Below are 15,608 nucleotides of genomic sequence, written 5' to 3' on the forward strand. Positions count from 1 at the left end.
AAAGATCTGTCCCTAATGACACCAAGACATTTGGGGAGAGCTTGCAGAACATGTTCTATCCCTCCTGGCTGCAGTCCTTGGAAAAGGAGTTCTGAAGGCTAGGCTGGCTGTGCTGAGGAGCTCATGCCTGCCCACCAGGTCAGCAGCCCAGAAAACCCAGAATTCAGCTGTGCTTTTCCACAGTGCTGAGGTGGGTGAATGTCAAAAGGCAGCACCTGTTGACCACAGTCTTCACCTGCTAACACGCAACTGTGACAGATGTGGACTGGGACAGGTGGGGGAGAGAAAAGACAGAATAACAGCCTTGGAATATAGCAGATGAAAACAGAGCGAAAGGGAGTGGAAGATCTTCAAAAATCCTTCTAACATTTTTCCTGTATGACTTACACTCTGTATTTTTGGTTCACAATGAAACTTTTTAAAAGCAATTCTGTTTGTTATTAGGAAAGCCAGCTGCATTGGAACGTGTCTCTTTATACAAACTGACAGTATTTTTTTATCCATTTGACTTACAACTTGCCAATTGTACTTTTCCTCCAAACCCTTCCTAGGTACTTAAGAGTCAACAATTTTTTACTGGAAGGTGCTTTGTTTCCTGCCAAAGAGCACTGAAACAAAAGCTGTTGGCTGCAGCCTTTGGCAGTGCTAAGCAGTGTAAGGTGAGCACACACAGCCCAGCAGAGGCACAGCAGAAAGCAAACCTTACCTCCATGCCTCACTAAATAATGCATTGGCAACGCAAGCACGCAAGAGATTTGGTGTCTCATAACTACTACCAGACGTGTGTCTATCAAGCCTCATGCTCGTTAGTCAAATGAGACCAATGAATTAGAGAATGTTCCAAATTTTCTTTCTTTTAATACGCTCAAAATGAGTGCAGCAGAGCCCCAACTGGAAAACATGACTGAAAAGAACACAGTGGTAAGAACCTCACTGCAAATAGGCAATTTGCACTTTTTTTGTTTGTTTTTTTGTTTTGTTTATGTAAATAGGCTGTCTAGTGGGGGGCCTGATACTGCTCATGTAATAGATGAGAATGATGTGATAAAAGGAAAAATAATAAGCATGTCTTTCCTCAATCCCATGAATATGAATTATGCACTTTCTAGTCCTCTCTTATTAGATGATAAATTGTGTTCATTTTGCTGGTGAGGTATGAGAAATTACTGTTTCAGTCTGATTTGCCTTAAAATACTGGAAACCTTGTTACACTAGCTAGAACAGTGTCTGTCATAATTCAAAGCTGAAACAACATTTAAAGTTTTATTATTTACCTACGCATATTTGTATCAGGATAAAGGTTGGCATGTTAAATGATAGCCCCAAATAATGTATTTTCTCAAAATATGACTAGGAATTTATAGTAATGAAGAACTGTTTTAGCGCCTCATAAACTTGCCTGAGTTGGTTTTGTTAAGTGTCTGAAATGTAAATGAAGAAATGTTACAGATACTGGAGGCTCTGCTTACCTGCAGAAGAAACTGCCAGCTTTTCAAGCAACAGCATCAGAAACGTGCCCAGCTATTGTGTGCACATATAAAGAGTCCTAAGCAGAAGACAGATTATTTAGTAATGTGGTCAGTGAATTTTGCTGTTGGAATACAGGCCTGTTGTCAATCCCTTCCAACTGAACAATTTTATTCTGTTCTTGACTAGATTTATTGGAGATCTTGGGCAAATACTGATCCCCTCTTTCACCCCTCTGTGCCCCTTCCCAGAATTGCCACAAAGTAAGGGATCAGCTGCTTGTTGATCTGTAGCTTCCTCTGGATCCTGGGGCTTGTTCTTCAGTGCTTTGGGAAAAACTTTGGGTTGAACGATACAGAGTCCTCATTTGCAAAGTGCTGTTTTCTCATAATTTATCCCAAGATGTCCTATGCAGCCTCATGCCAGGGATTCCTGAGAGTGCAGATTAATTGGAATTAGGGTGAAACTGAAAGGGAGGTCTCAGATGTAAGAGCTGGATAAAGTAGCATGGCAGATCATGAAAAGGACTTGTCACATCCTGTCGTCAAAAGATTTTGGGGGGTTTTGGTGTGAAGGTCTTTTTTGTGTTGTGGTTTGTTTTGTTAGGGTTTTTTGTTGTTTTGGGTTTTTTTTTTTTTTTCAATTGAGAAGGAAATCCAGCTCAATATGCAGTGGCAATTGCCACTTATTTGACAACAGACTTTTCTCAAGTCAGTACAGGACTTACCAGCACAATATGCATGATGGTATCATCCCATGGCGATACAAGCAACACTATTCACAAATAGTTCTACAAGTAAACTGTATCAGTTTCTCCTTCACTAGTGAACAAATGAAAGAGTTTACATGTAAGAAACAATTAAGATAGCAAGAATATGATGAAAATACAGGTAGCCATTTTGCCAAAGGAACAGAGAGCAGAACCTATATAGTTTTCCTCAACAGCTTTCCTTGAATGCATATGTTCATCTACTAATGGAATACACAGTCTGTGAACAGTAGAGGAGGGCATTTCTCATTGACAGTACCAGAAAACCAATACTGTTTCAATACCATACTGTGAAGACAGATTTATCAACAACTTTTGGTTTAAAAAAAAATCCTGATATTTACCAGATGCCTGCAGTTCATGAGTCCACAAAATCCTTCCCATTGCTGTTTGTACAATTTATCAGATTTATATCATGAAATGAATAATTACTGTAGGCCTCATTAAATTAATAGGAGAGAGATATAAAAGATCCCAGAGAAGAAACACAAAAAAAGAAAACCTACATTTTGACTGCAGTGTTTGAACGCTATATCATCACTGGTCTCATAAATCAAATGCAAAAGGTTTATAGGCAGCCATCACAAAAACTTACTTGTGAAGCTTATATGGCATTTTAGATACTTTCTTCACAAAAACTCCATCATCCATTTCTGCCAGAATGACTGCTCACTAATTTTTTCATACTGTAATATTCACTTTTCCATTTTCTGCCATAAAAGCACACTTGAATCTCCAAGCCAAGGAAAATGAGAGGACAATGCTCCCTGCAAACTTTTAATCTGACTGAAACCTTTATCCTATCACATTAACAATAAATACGTTGCTCATTTTTATGGGCTTTTACTTACCTGTCATGAGCAGGTGTCATAGGACTGAAAACATGACTGTCACCGACTGTAAGTTCTGCCTTGCCACCAGTCTCATTCATGGGTGGGCTCCTATTATGCACCTCCTGGGAAGAGCAAAGTCACACACCCACACATCCAAATTTGCCTTCTTTTCAGCTAATTGGATATCTATTATCACTATGAGATAGTAACTCAAGATATGTTTGGGGGAGAAATAAATAGGCCAGAGGACAAATATAGACAGGTGAAAGCCAAAAATAGCTGATACAAAAGAAAAAAGCTCTGATACTTGAAAAAAGCAGCAGTATCTGCTCTCCCTGTCACTTAAATAAGATAGTTTTACAGATGGACTGTAAAAGTTAAAAACTACAACCAGCAGAACCAGTAAGAAATTATAGTAATGACTTAGGTCAAAGTCCAAATCTGTGCTTTTCCCATTTCCTTTTTTTCTTCCTATGTTTTCAGAAAGGCACTACATTTCAGAAAGATGCTAAAAAGCTCAGTTAACAATGAAAATAAATTACAATCCTAGATATCAAATATTCCTCAAATATTTCACATAACATAAATTACTGTTAGTATTCTACAGTGGTTGAAACTACTATGAACAAGTAGGGAAAGAAATTAGATCAGAGACACTAGTAATAAAAATTTTGAAAACGTCAAACAATCTCTGGAACACACCCAAACCTGGTTTGGGCTTTTTGTTTTGGTTCTCCTCTCCTTCCACAAATTTCAGAGGTACACTTTCATTAAAATACATTTTTAGAAAGTGGCTGAAAGCCAAGTTTGGGCCTACATTCAAATTTATTCCAGACACAAATGCAGATATTACAATGGAGTGTGGATCCAATTTTATAAATTACCGCATTTTCACACAATTTCCCTTCATCCAACACTTGCACATGAACAAGGTAGATACTCACTTTATCCACTGTCAGCCATGGGTACCACACTAGGCAAGAGTAAAAGAATCTACCACAATTGTTAACAGGATTTGAGAGCTGTGAGGGAGAGGCAGGTGCACTCCAGACTATTTTTGAAAGATGACATAACACATACCCTGAAAATTACTGAAACCAACAAAACGACCCACCAGCAATGAAACAAAATACAGAAGAATGTGGGTGTTGCATAAGCACTCTCAAGTAAGTTAGGAAAACCCTCCTCCACAGCCTAAAGGCAATCCTTAGATGCAGCATAAATCAGGAGTATTTCTAACCTACAGCTGTGAGTTAGGATGAACGCTCCTGAAGCTGGGGAATTTAACAGCTGTTCTTCATTTTGGGCCAGAAGCCAGACCCACTTAGGATCTTCCATGGAAGAAGCACACATGGGAGGGGAAGGAAGGATGTCACTCTTTTGCTTGCAGGAAGGGTTTGGGAGACAGCTGGTATCACTCAAAGAAACCTAGCAGGATGCTAACCATAATCACAATGTAGTTCTGACAAAAAACTAAAGGAGAAAAAAAAGTCTTGGGCCAACTTCTAGTTATACAGAAGATGAAAACTGAGTGAAGAACCTCCTTTCCATATTGTTCAAGAAAGGTGGACCTTGAAGTCTCATTTTAAAATTATTCTTGGAATAGATCAAATACCCAGCACTCCTCATGTATTTCCTAATTAAAATATTACAGACCACATTAATTCTGGTTAAAAAATTACTTAAAGCCCCCAAAGTCCAACTCCCAACAATGCAGATTAAATTAAACTCTATCAAACATAAGCATATCAAAGGACAGCCACTCACACACAAGAATTCCTTTCCAAAAGAAAGGGACTAATGAATTGAGATTTTAGTTACTAGTTGGGCTGCAGTTCTTGTTAACATTTCTTTCTCATTTCTATTTTAAATTCACATTCTTTTTACTTAAATGTCCTTTAGAATGAGACGTGAAAACTTACATTTTAGTATTTGCTATAGGGCAGAAATAAACTCAAACCTGTTGGGAGCTGATTTCAGGAAAATGGAAGCAGAATTCATTAACTGGTGCAAAATAACAGAATGGCAATTTTCCTTCCCAAGTGTACTGTAAGAAAGACAGAATAAGTCTTTGTGAGCACAGTCAACTGATCAGAAAGGCTGGATATCAACACTTAGCAATTTACCTGACAAGAGTTACAGTGCAATTAGGAGAACTACCCTGGGTTGTGTTTCCAGGCTACCCAAGCAGTCTCTTAGCTAATGCAGTAGCCCTTCTCTCCCAGCTGATTTAAAATGCTGTGACTCAACCCACAACACAGACAGCTGTATCAGGTCTTAAAGAAATCATCAGTCACCTGTCACAACAGCTTTCATGCAGCACACATTGATTACCAGGCACTCATTCATTAACCCCACTTTGTTTGGAATTCTCACTAATTGCATGCTTGCTCCTTTTCCATTCATGATAGACAGCAATTCTGCTGTCAAGCTTAAGAATAAAATGTCTGAACAGCACCTTTAATTCACTCTATAATTCACATATTCTTCTTGTATGAACACACTGAACCCTTTCTCTCACTCCTACTGGATCTAATCTTACTGGATCTCACATCCTCCATTGGGAAGTGGCTGCTGTCCCAGCCACCAGCCTGTGTCCCAACCTGTCCTGTGCCCCACAAGGGCTCCTGAACCAGTCTGTGGTGGCCTCTGCTGGCACCATGCACTGGTCCCTGACCTCAGGTACATGTTGCATTGGCAGGGCATGCTGGAGCTGGCTGACTTGCCCCTGCAGAAGGGCTCCGTGGAGCTCCTCAAGCAGAGATGGGAGTCTGCCAACGCAACAAGACCGGGCCTGATGTTCCAGCACCCACCACTCCCACCACCCCTGGTGCCAGACAGGATGGTCCTGGAGAAGATGCCATCAGACAGCAGGAGGACAGATGTGTTCAAGGAGGAGCCTGTAGGTGGATCTCAGCTGGAGCACGTCCCTGTCACAGTGGAGGAGCTGCGGAGCCACTTTGAGGCACTGGGCGGCAGGAAGGTGAGTGCCTGGATGGGGTGGCACCTCCAGGAAAGGAGGGGGCCCCAGAGCAGCTTCCCCAGCCTCAGCTGCCCCTCTGCTGTGCCCTGCTGGGAATGGCAAGCACTGGCCACAGCTCCCATGGATGTCCTGTGAACTGTTGGCATCAGCTTGTAAATAGTGGTTGTCATTAGCTATTATTATCTGTGGCTTTCCTTACTGGGTAATTTTATTGGTCTGTTTCATTGTAATGGTTTCTGACTGGTGCTAATTGCCAAGCTATCAGGTAAATTAATGTGCAGTTGTGTTTGGCTTGTGCCTTTTAGAAGAGGAAATAACCAAGATATTTCACAGAATCACAGAATAATCTGAGTTGGAAGGGACCCAGACAGATCAGCAACTCTTAAGTTAATGGCCTGAGCAGGGATCAGCCAACACAACCTCAGCATTATTAGCACCATGCTCTGACCAACTGAGTGAATCTAAGGGTCTCATATCAATGCTGAGAGAAGAATTCCCAAATGAAACTATTTAAAAACACTCTAAAATTTTCTGAAGCATTAGCTTCTTATTTGCAGAACAGTACTGATTTCCTTTCAATGAGAAACTTGCTGCCATTTTACACATTGGCCTTCATTGGCATAAACATGACAGGCCTGGCCAAGTTGCAACCTGTTTTTGGCATCAGATTTTTGTCCGAGAAACATCTCTGATTTCTTTGAACTACCTGAGGAGAAGCTAGAATTTTTTTGGAACTTAAAAATGGTTCATAGAAGTAAAGGATACTGAAAAGGTTAGTAATTTTTAAGATAGGGTAACTTGATTCATTATTGTAGCTAGAAAGTCTTTCACCAAGTTTTACCTCTTCTGCATAAAACCTGAGATGCCCTTGCAAGGTTTGGTTGCTGATAGAGTATTTTATACCTTCTGCATTTTAATTGCTCACTTTTTGTTCACTTATCAGTTTAAAAACAAAAATTAAATAACTTATATACCCCACCTCACAATTAAAGACACATTAATACTTGATTTCATAATGTGTTCTGCTGCAGGATGACCCCGCCAGTCTATGCAGTCATTTACCCATTTCATTTTAACTCCCAGGGTGTTTTAAACAGGGCTTTCAGGTCCAGAAACTGCAGTTCAGAATAATACCTGCTGACAATTATATAATTCATACACAAAATTGAGGTACTAAAAGGTATTATAAAGCTTTTTTATGTGAACACTAAAATAAAAATTCATGTGATTCATGAAAAAAATCTTTTCATTGGCTTTAAACATATAACACACAAAGTAACAGGAACCAATAAAATAAAGGTTAAAACTTTATGGGGTTATTGAGCCCTTTAAAGACCATATAAAACAGCCATAGACTGCTTCTAAGTACCATGTTCAAATGCTTTTAAGGTGGACACCCTTTTGGTTGATCTTAGAAATATTTTTAAGGTAGCAAAAAACCCTTTTCTTTATAGGCAGCAAATCATTCAGTGTTGCAAACATGATCAATCTTGTAGGAGCAAATTAGTTCTATTTTTAGTCTTATTGGAACAAAGAGTTCCTTATTGAATGAGAAAGAATAATATTTTGGAATTAAACAGCATTATTCTCTTGACAGAATTGAAGACTTTTCTTTAAATAATACTGAAGAGATTTAAAGGTACCTATTAAGAATTTGATGTGTATCAAGCTAGTGCTGAGGACTTAAGAGGTTAGAGTTAACAGTGGCGTTTATTAATATTAATGATTGCTAAGTACTTCAGTTGTTAAATATTATACCACCAGATAAAAAACTTCCCATGAAAAACAACAGACTTTATATTAGGATGCCTTCAGAAGGCACACCTTGACTACACTTCTATCTTCAAGTAGTGACTGACACAAGAAGATACTTATATCACAATATAATAAAAGGCTGTGGAAAGGTTTCAGTGCTCTGACTGCTTAAGATTCAATCTCTTTCAGCCATAGTACATTTCCATGGGAAGGAGGAGGGAAGAATGAAATTATGCATTTTCCTTGGATTATTGTAGTGGTTTCACCCAGAAGCCATAAAGAAGGTTAGAACAAAATTAGAAACAGCAATATGTAAAACTAAGTCAAAGCCATAGAAACCACTGTGAAATCTGAAAAATTTAGACAAAATGTCTAAACAAAATTCCAGTGAACTACATCAGTTACCTTATGCACAAATTACTATCTTTACTAACTTTATACTCAGGAAAAGACTGCCAGGTGTTGGAACCCTGCTTGGACTATCTATCTCTTGACTAACCAGACTTTCAACACAGGGCCCATTTTATTACATTATTCCATAGGAAAAACAGATTTTATTCTGAAGCAAAATACTGCTGATTTAATATTCTAAAATCTCTCTTTCAGGTTGCATTTTTGCTTCAGTGCTATTATTTGTATGTGTACAAAATAAATAGAGAAAATCATGTCAATTAAATCACGCTAAACCATAAACACACTTTTAAAGAACAAGATCAATCATATAAAGAACACTCTGCCACTTCAGAAGTGAAAGACATCATTACAGACAGCTGCAAATGTATTTAAACTTTTCCTAATCCTATTTATTTGCAATACTTTGTACTGCAATAAATAACACAAACTGAGGAAATAGTAAACACAAAGTTCAGTAATTTCAAAGCTAAATCACTTGGTGAATTCAAATTACTTTGAATTCACCTGAGGTTATTCATGTGGAACTTAGATGTATTTCTTTCTTAGTAGTATTAGTAAGTTAATAATCAAGTCCAGTTTTGGAGCCCTTTAATTTAGGCCTATTGTATCAGGCCTGTCTGCATCTTTTCATTTTTTAGACATAAACTGGTAAATAATTCCATTCAGTTAAAATGAAAAGTACTTTCCCCTTTTCTATAGAAAATAATGTTTCTTAGGAAGTAACAATATATTAAAACATAAACTTACTATACTGGTGTCTCACTCATATGAAATAACTAGTTTATTAGCACACAAAGGCATGGAAATGCTAAAGCAACTAAGACTTGTGTATTCTGCACAGTGATTATGTAAGTTTTTCTTAAAATATGTGAAAAAATCCCAACTGACGAAGTAATTTCATGCTTACTTAGAGAAACCTATTCAAAGAATTCATTAAAACCATTCTTTTAAATAATCTGGTATATGATCATAAAATTGTGTCCTTTGCTGAAAACATATTAACTGCTGCCAGGAAATAAATAAAGGCAACTGATGTTTAATGTGAAAGGTTAGACCTTCATTAAAATTGTCTAAAAAAGCAACATCTTTTTTTCCCTTAGCACTCTCAGAAACATTTATATTAATTTAGCATAGCCACATAATGTGGAAAAGAATGAAAACCCCATGAAAATTGAAGGTCGGTTTTGTACCCTGTTAGCACTCGCATAATTTCTATTTTTGCTATGGATAATGAAAGGGAGTGAGTGCACAGGATGGCCCCAAAATTCCCTTGCTGAAAAGCTTGCTATTAAGGGGAGTGCTGTATGGTCAGCCATGCAGCATATATAGATTAGACAGAAGCAGAAAGATGGATTTTGGCTTCATCTCTTCTTTAATTCATTCTTTTTGTGACACGTGCATTCCCCCTTTTGTTTTCATCAACATTTTCTAATGTCAAAATATTGCAAAAGGAAAGACCAAATTAAAGAATCTTTAATTGCAGATCATGAAGAACAGCTTTGGTAAAAATTCAGGATTTTTTACTTTTCTTCTCCTTAAGAGGAAAGCTTCTTCCTGTGCTTTTAGTTTCTAAGTAAATGCATCAGCTCTTTACAGGTAACTTACAAAGCATCTGAAGAAACAATCCTCATCTCACTTTAGTTATTCCTATTTAACTCATCTCTAAACTGGCCTGGCTTTTCACAGTTTGGAAGATCTATTACATTTTTGCCTTTCTAGAAAGTGTATGTCAGACATCTTACTGGAATTTAGAATGATTTACACTAGGAAAAGCAGCTATTCTAATGGTAAAAATGAAGCTTCCCAAACCCTCCTTTGTTCACAAAGAGTTTCCCAAACTATTACAGTATGTTATGCATGTGTGTGTATAATATACACAGACACAAAAAGGTCTTCTATAAAGTACTGCAGAAGTCTAGAAAATGAAAAGAGTGTATTACACGAAAGACTTTTTAGAAATAAAAGACTATCACTGCAAATATGACAGAGTTTTGCCTTTAGGTCTTTCAGTAAAGACCATTGATGTTAAAGAGCAATATAATTTACTTTTGTAATTATTAAATAGAGTAAACACAGAAGAATCTCATTCGCTTCAGGAAAACTGAAAAAAAAAAAAGCATCAGGTTGGGTTTTTCTTTCCATAGGCTAGTAATGTAACAAAAATCTATTTGTAGAATAGAAGTATCTATGTTTTTTTCTACATGAAACATGAAAGAACAAGTGAATTTAAGAAAAAAAAAAAGCTGTGGTGGTTACAAGAAGAAACTAGATTTTACAACTAACTGCATTTTCAAAAAACGGTAGTTTCTTTCCAAACAGAGAAGAGATTTGATATTTTTTTTTTTATTTCTTTAGGGCCTGGTTTATAAATTACCTTCTGCTAAGTTCAGGATTATAGCAGACTGACAATTCTTTGGCTCAAGTCTCCAGAAGGCAGAGAAAAGCAAAGAAGCTCTGCCTTCATGTGCAGATGCCATCTCTTATGTGACTCTGTGTTATTAAATAAGCACACCAAGAGGATGAGGAACTGAAGAATATGACACTTGGGATTTCTTAAGAAGGTGCACACACACACAGAGTCATGAAAGCATTCTTTAAAAATATAATTACTTACAAATCATCCAAAAACTGGGTGTTGTAGAAATAATTATTAACATTTTTAAATCTTCAGGGATCAGTAAAGCTAGCACCTTTTAACTTAGAAACAAATCACCATGTGCATTGTGGTTTGTACAGTTTGACCTTGAGGGTGAAGGACTGAGTTTTCTAGGTCATCCAAAAAAATTACTTCTTTCCTTTCTGACACAAGTCAGTAAATACCTCGCTTCAGCCAAGTCTGTTTTTGCTGTACGGTTTCCAACCTATTAACCAGCAGCATCAGAGCTTGATAACCTCTGTGGGAAACTGACCACTGAGCACATGGAAAGGCACAGCTCCTTCCCACAGTCAGTGGCCAGAAAATGATGTTTGGAGAGGTATGTTTTATTTATAACATGTTCTTTCACTTCATCTCCACATTTTGTTTATAATATTTTATAGACAATACTTCTTATCTTAAGAACTTCTTGAGTATTTATCCTATGTGTCAGAACAAATCTCAAAATATTTTCACTTTGATTCTGTCTGCTCTGTTTGGAACATTTTACCAGCCTGCGGGAGCTCAATCAATTCTTGAAGCATGAAAGTGATGTGGAAAGATGAGAAGTAAATATGTCATTACTAGCATGTCTTTGGAAACAGCACTTGTAGGAAAACACAACACTGAGCTGATTAGGAAGGAAATAGGCTTGTGACCTGAAGCCTGAGAAATCAGGCATACAGATGCTGGTATGCAGGAGAGAGCATATCCATAAATTAAACAAGAGTGAAAGAGTACAACAGCTTGCAGAGTACAACATGTAATGTGTCAAATGAACATGATCAAGTTAATCAAATAAGCATCTGCACAATACTCATAATTAATATTTCAACAGGATATTATACGTGTAAAATAACATCTATACTATGTCTATTGCGTTATCTTTCCTCCACCCTAAACAGTTTCTTCTCACAAATGCTGTTAACAATTCTGTTATTCTCTGACAGTATCTAGCACAAAAAGAAATGGACTCACCGTGCTTCTTAAGTTGTGAGGTTGAAGTGAATGGGTCCAAACAAACCATACTCAGGAGTTGCATGTTACTGCTATGAATCTTCATGAAAGCAGAACAGTTTCTGTATTTTCAAAGTACAGCATAGAGGACTTGCCATCCTTATGTGTCCAAGGCACAGGTGGTACCATTTATGGGTAGATATCAGTGTTGGCCATTATAGGGCAGAAGGTACAAATCACCTGCTAAATACATTTTACTACATCAGCCATCTTAACAGAAGAGATCCTTCAGGAATCCTTTTCACCATAAAGATCTCACCTGTGTGCTTCTGTTTCTGCTGCTTTAGCTCTGCCTTTTTCCTGTTGGCAGCAATTCTGCTTGCTCTGTTGTCTCCTTCAAAAACATGCTGTGAAGATGCCTCCCAGATGCTCAATGCCTAGATTTAAAGCAACACGGCATGTTATCCTACAGCTTAGCAATTATGGGGCATTTAGCAAATGGGAAATGAAAATTTAAATGAAAATACCACTGCCATACTTGAACACTGTTTCTTTTTCCTGTCATGATGTGATGTTATGTTTGTTTCAACTGTAACACCTGATTAACAAGTCTGGAATAATAGATGTTACTGCAGATTAGGCAGTCTGTGAGCTCTGAATACCCAGGGGTGTCCAAACTATGTACTGTATTTCTTTAAAGCTGTTTATATGAAATTCTGTCACAGATATTAAATATCACTGCTGGACTGTGGATATGAAAATGGTCCAGAGTAATACTAAATTTAAGATTCTCCCTAATTATACCCATTGACTCAAACTGCATCATTTATAGCTCATCTTGAATTCCCTGCAGCTGCATCTCTTACATAATAATCTCTTTATATGCTCATTGTTAATCATCCATTGTTGAGTATGTTTCATTTTTCATTATTGCTCATTTTCAAACATCAGTCTACTATCTGACCAAATAAAATGCTATTTCCTAGAAAAATGAATGCTGATAACCCACAATTTTACTATTCTTTATAGATAGTAATATTGTGGGGGGGGGGAAAAAAAACCTAATTTAAAAGCATGCAATGAATATTAGACAAAAAAAGGCTTTGCTAAAGATAGTTGCTATCTGGAGCCTATACAACTATTCTATTAAAAATAATAATTTTAAAAAGCATGGGCTGAAGCTTAATTTAGCTCACTGAAAAAAAGTTCACAAGGAATTTTAAGTTCATGAGTGCTTTGACCACCAAAATTCCCAGCATGCAATTCTCTGGGGACATACTGAGCAAATTATGTTGAAGGTGCCCTGTACAATTCCTGAATAAATGACAAATGCTGGGCACTGGAACGTATATTACTTTCTGTAATTTTGGAAAGAACATCATAGAATGCACCACATATTTAATTTTTTTTTTAATTATCGTATGTTTAATGGAAATAAATACATTTCAGCCTTGATAACGTGTCAACTCCTTGGACCTTGTACTAAGGGAAAGACTGCAGCTAGACTTAAGCCTGTGCATTTCACTTTAGGCTCTTGACTACAACAGAGAAATCCACCTCAGTTTCTTGAAAAACTAAAGGAAAACACTTCTGTCCACTTCAAAAAGTGGTATTAGTGAAACCTGGGAACCAGCTTTACAGGAAATTGTCAAATCTTAGCACCCAGGCAACATTTTGGCAGGAAACAAAGGGGAGGGTTGAAGAAAGAGAGTATGTGCAGCTCAAAGTGCCTACCAAGAACTAGAGGTACTGGCCACTTCGTAAGCCATTTGCTTCCCCACTCTGCTTTTGTTTCTGCTTTGTATTTTACTTGCTGTTTCACACCACAACATACTTCTAGTAATTGGCATCTATTTAAAATAATTACAAAATTCATGAAATAGCAAATGACTGCGGAAAATGACATCAGGAACAATGTAAATTCCTGCAGCAGTACTAGACACAAAACGATTATGTTAGAAAACACCACTTTCACAATCATTTTGTTTTGCTGAAAGGCAGAGACACACACCAAGACATTTTAAGAATGTTGAGAGGTCTAAACCGATAGGCCTCTGTATCTAAGTAAATTTCAGCAAGAATGTGCCAAGAAAAGCAAATATTGTCTGTGATTTTATAAGAAACAAACAAAAAGCTGGAACCTTCACATGCTCGCATGAAACTCCCAAAAAATAATGTTTGTTTCTAAATGATACATTCAAACAGTAGCATTGATAAAGATTACTAAATTTCCACTGTACAGATGAAAACAGAGATAAGAAATTACATCCCTAAATATGCTCTTTAAAAGAAATGCTTATCCTTTTTTTTTCTTTATTGTATAAGTTGACACATGAATTTAGTAAACAGCAGTGTTCCTTTTACATCTGCAATGCAAAGAAGATAATAAGTTTATTGTGGACACTTCAAATAAAACTTTATTGCACTAAAAAAGACCAGAATTCTATAAAAAAAAGTGTTAGTGTGGATCTTATTTAATATTGTGGTAGATGTTTTTCCAATTACTTTGGAATCACATGAACAGAATGTGCCAGTTATATTTGATTCAAATGCTTGGTATATATCTGTACATTTTAAAAGGCTGGAGGAGATATAGAAAGAAAAATACTATGTTTAATTTTTGCTGTGTTTCAAACCTCAGTTTGTGCCTCCTATGTGGAGAGCCTTTTATGTTGCCTCAGGTCAGGATTCTGGAAAAACCCTCATAATATTCTTGGTTACTAATAACACTGGTTTAGTAAACAGTTTCCATGACTTCCATGACTTGAACCAAGCCTGGAAATTGTAGTCTGTTAATGTTGCTCAGAAAGCTGTGCTGTCTGTACTCTCTATAGCCTTGCATTGCTGTTCTTTCTAATATATTTCATATTAAACACAGCTGTCTTGGATCCAGACTTCATATTCTGCATCTTCTTCTGGTAATGTACTGCTAGTTAGTTATATAGATTTCTGGTACACACTTAGTATAAATTGTCTTTGATTTTTATGTGATTTTATTTAAATTTGCTTTCAAATACTGCAGTAAGTTTTACTTCTACTGAGTTGTTTTTTTTTAGTTTTTAGTCTTTTTAAGCTTTATTTTGATTTTTTTAAAAGATATTTTACCGGCCCTGCTTTAAAAAAATGTTACTCAATCACTATAGTATCATAATACTTTAAAAAGGCTTAGTCAAACTTGTTTGACTATTGTCAAATTACTTGACTGTGGCCACGGTTTCTTTATATGCTTATAAAAGACACAAGTATTTTGACTGCCAATAATACCAGTAGATATGGACCAGTGCACAGGATTAGTTTAGGCAGGGAAGTTTCTGTATGTACTGTATGTCCTCCAGTTGTCTATATAATCCATTGTCTAGCTGCTGATTTAGCACCAATCTTCATTATCCTGCTGTGAGAAATGCTGTAACATTTCAAATCAATATTATACAATTGGCTGAATATAACTGTGTGACCCCAGCAAAAACTGAAACATCACATTATCCAAGACTGTTTACAGTACAAATTCAAAATATACCAGCTACTGTGAAAAAAAAATTAACTATATCCTAGCCAAAACCAGCAGAGATGGCAATTCTGCAAATAGATCTTCTGTTTCCTCAGGAGGACGCATGCTCCTTTCAGGGCCTCTGTTTCATGAACACAGCACAGCTATTTTCCACCTTTCCTCCAAAGGAAAACTGTCTTATTTTAAAACAGTCTCCAGCTGAAAAGGTTACGCATCTCTGGATCTGCTCTGGAGATAAGATGAATGAGCAGGTTCCAGGCAGCTTTGAAAGAATCCCAGCAGGGATT

This window comes from Melospiza melodia, chromosome 8 (genome assembly GCF_035770615.1).
Source record: "Melospiza melodia melodia isolate bMelMel2 chromosome 8, bMelMel2.pri, whole genome shotgun sequence".
Lineage (NCBI taxonomy): Eukaryota > Metazoa > Chordata > Aves > Passeriformes > Passerellidae > Melospiza > Melospiza melodia.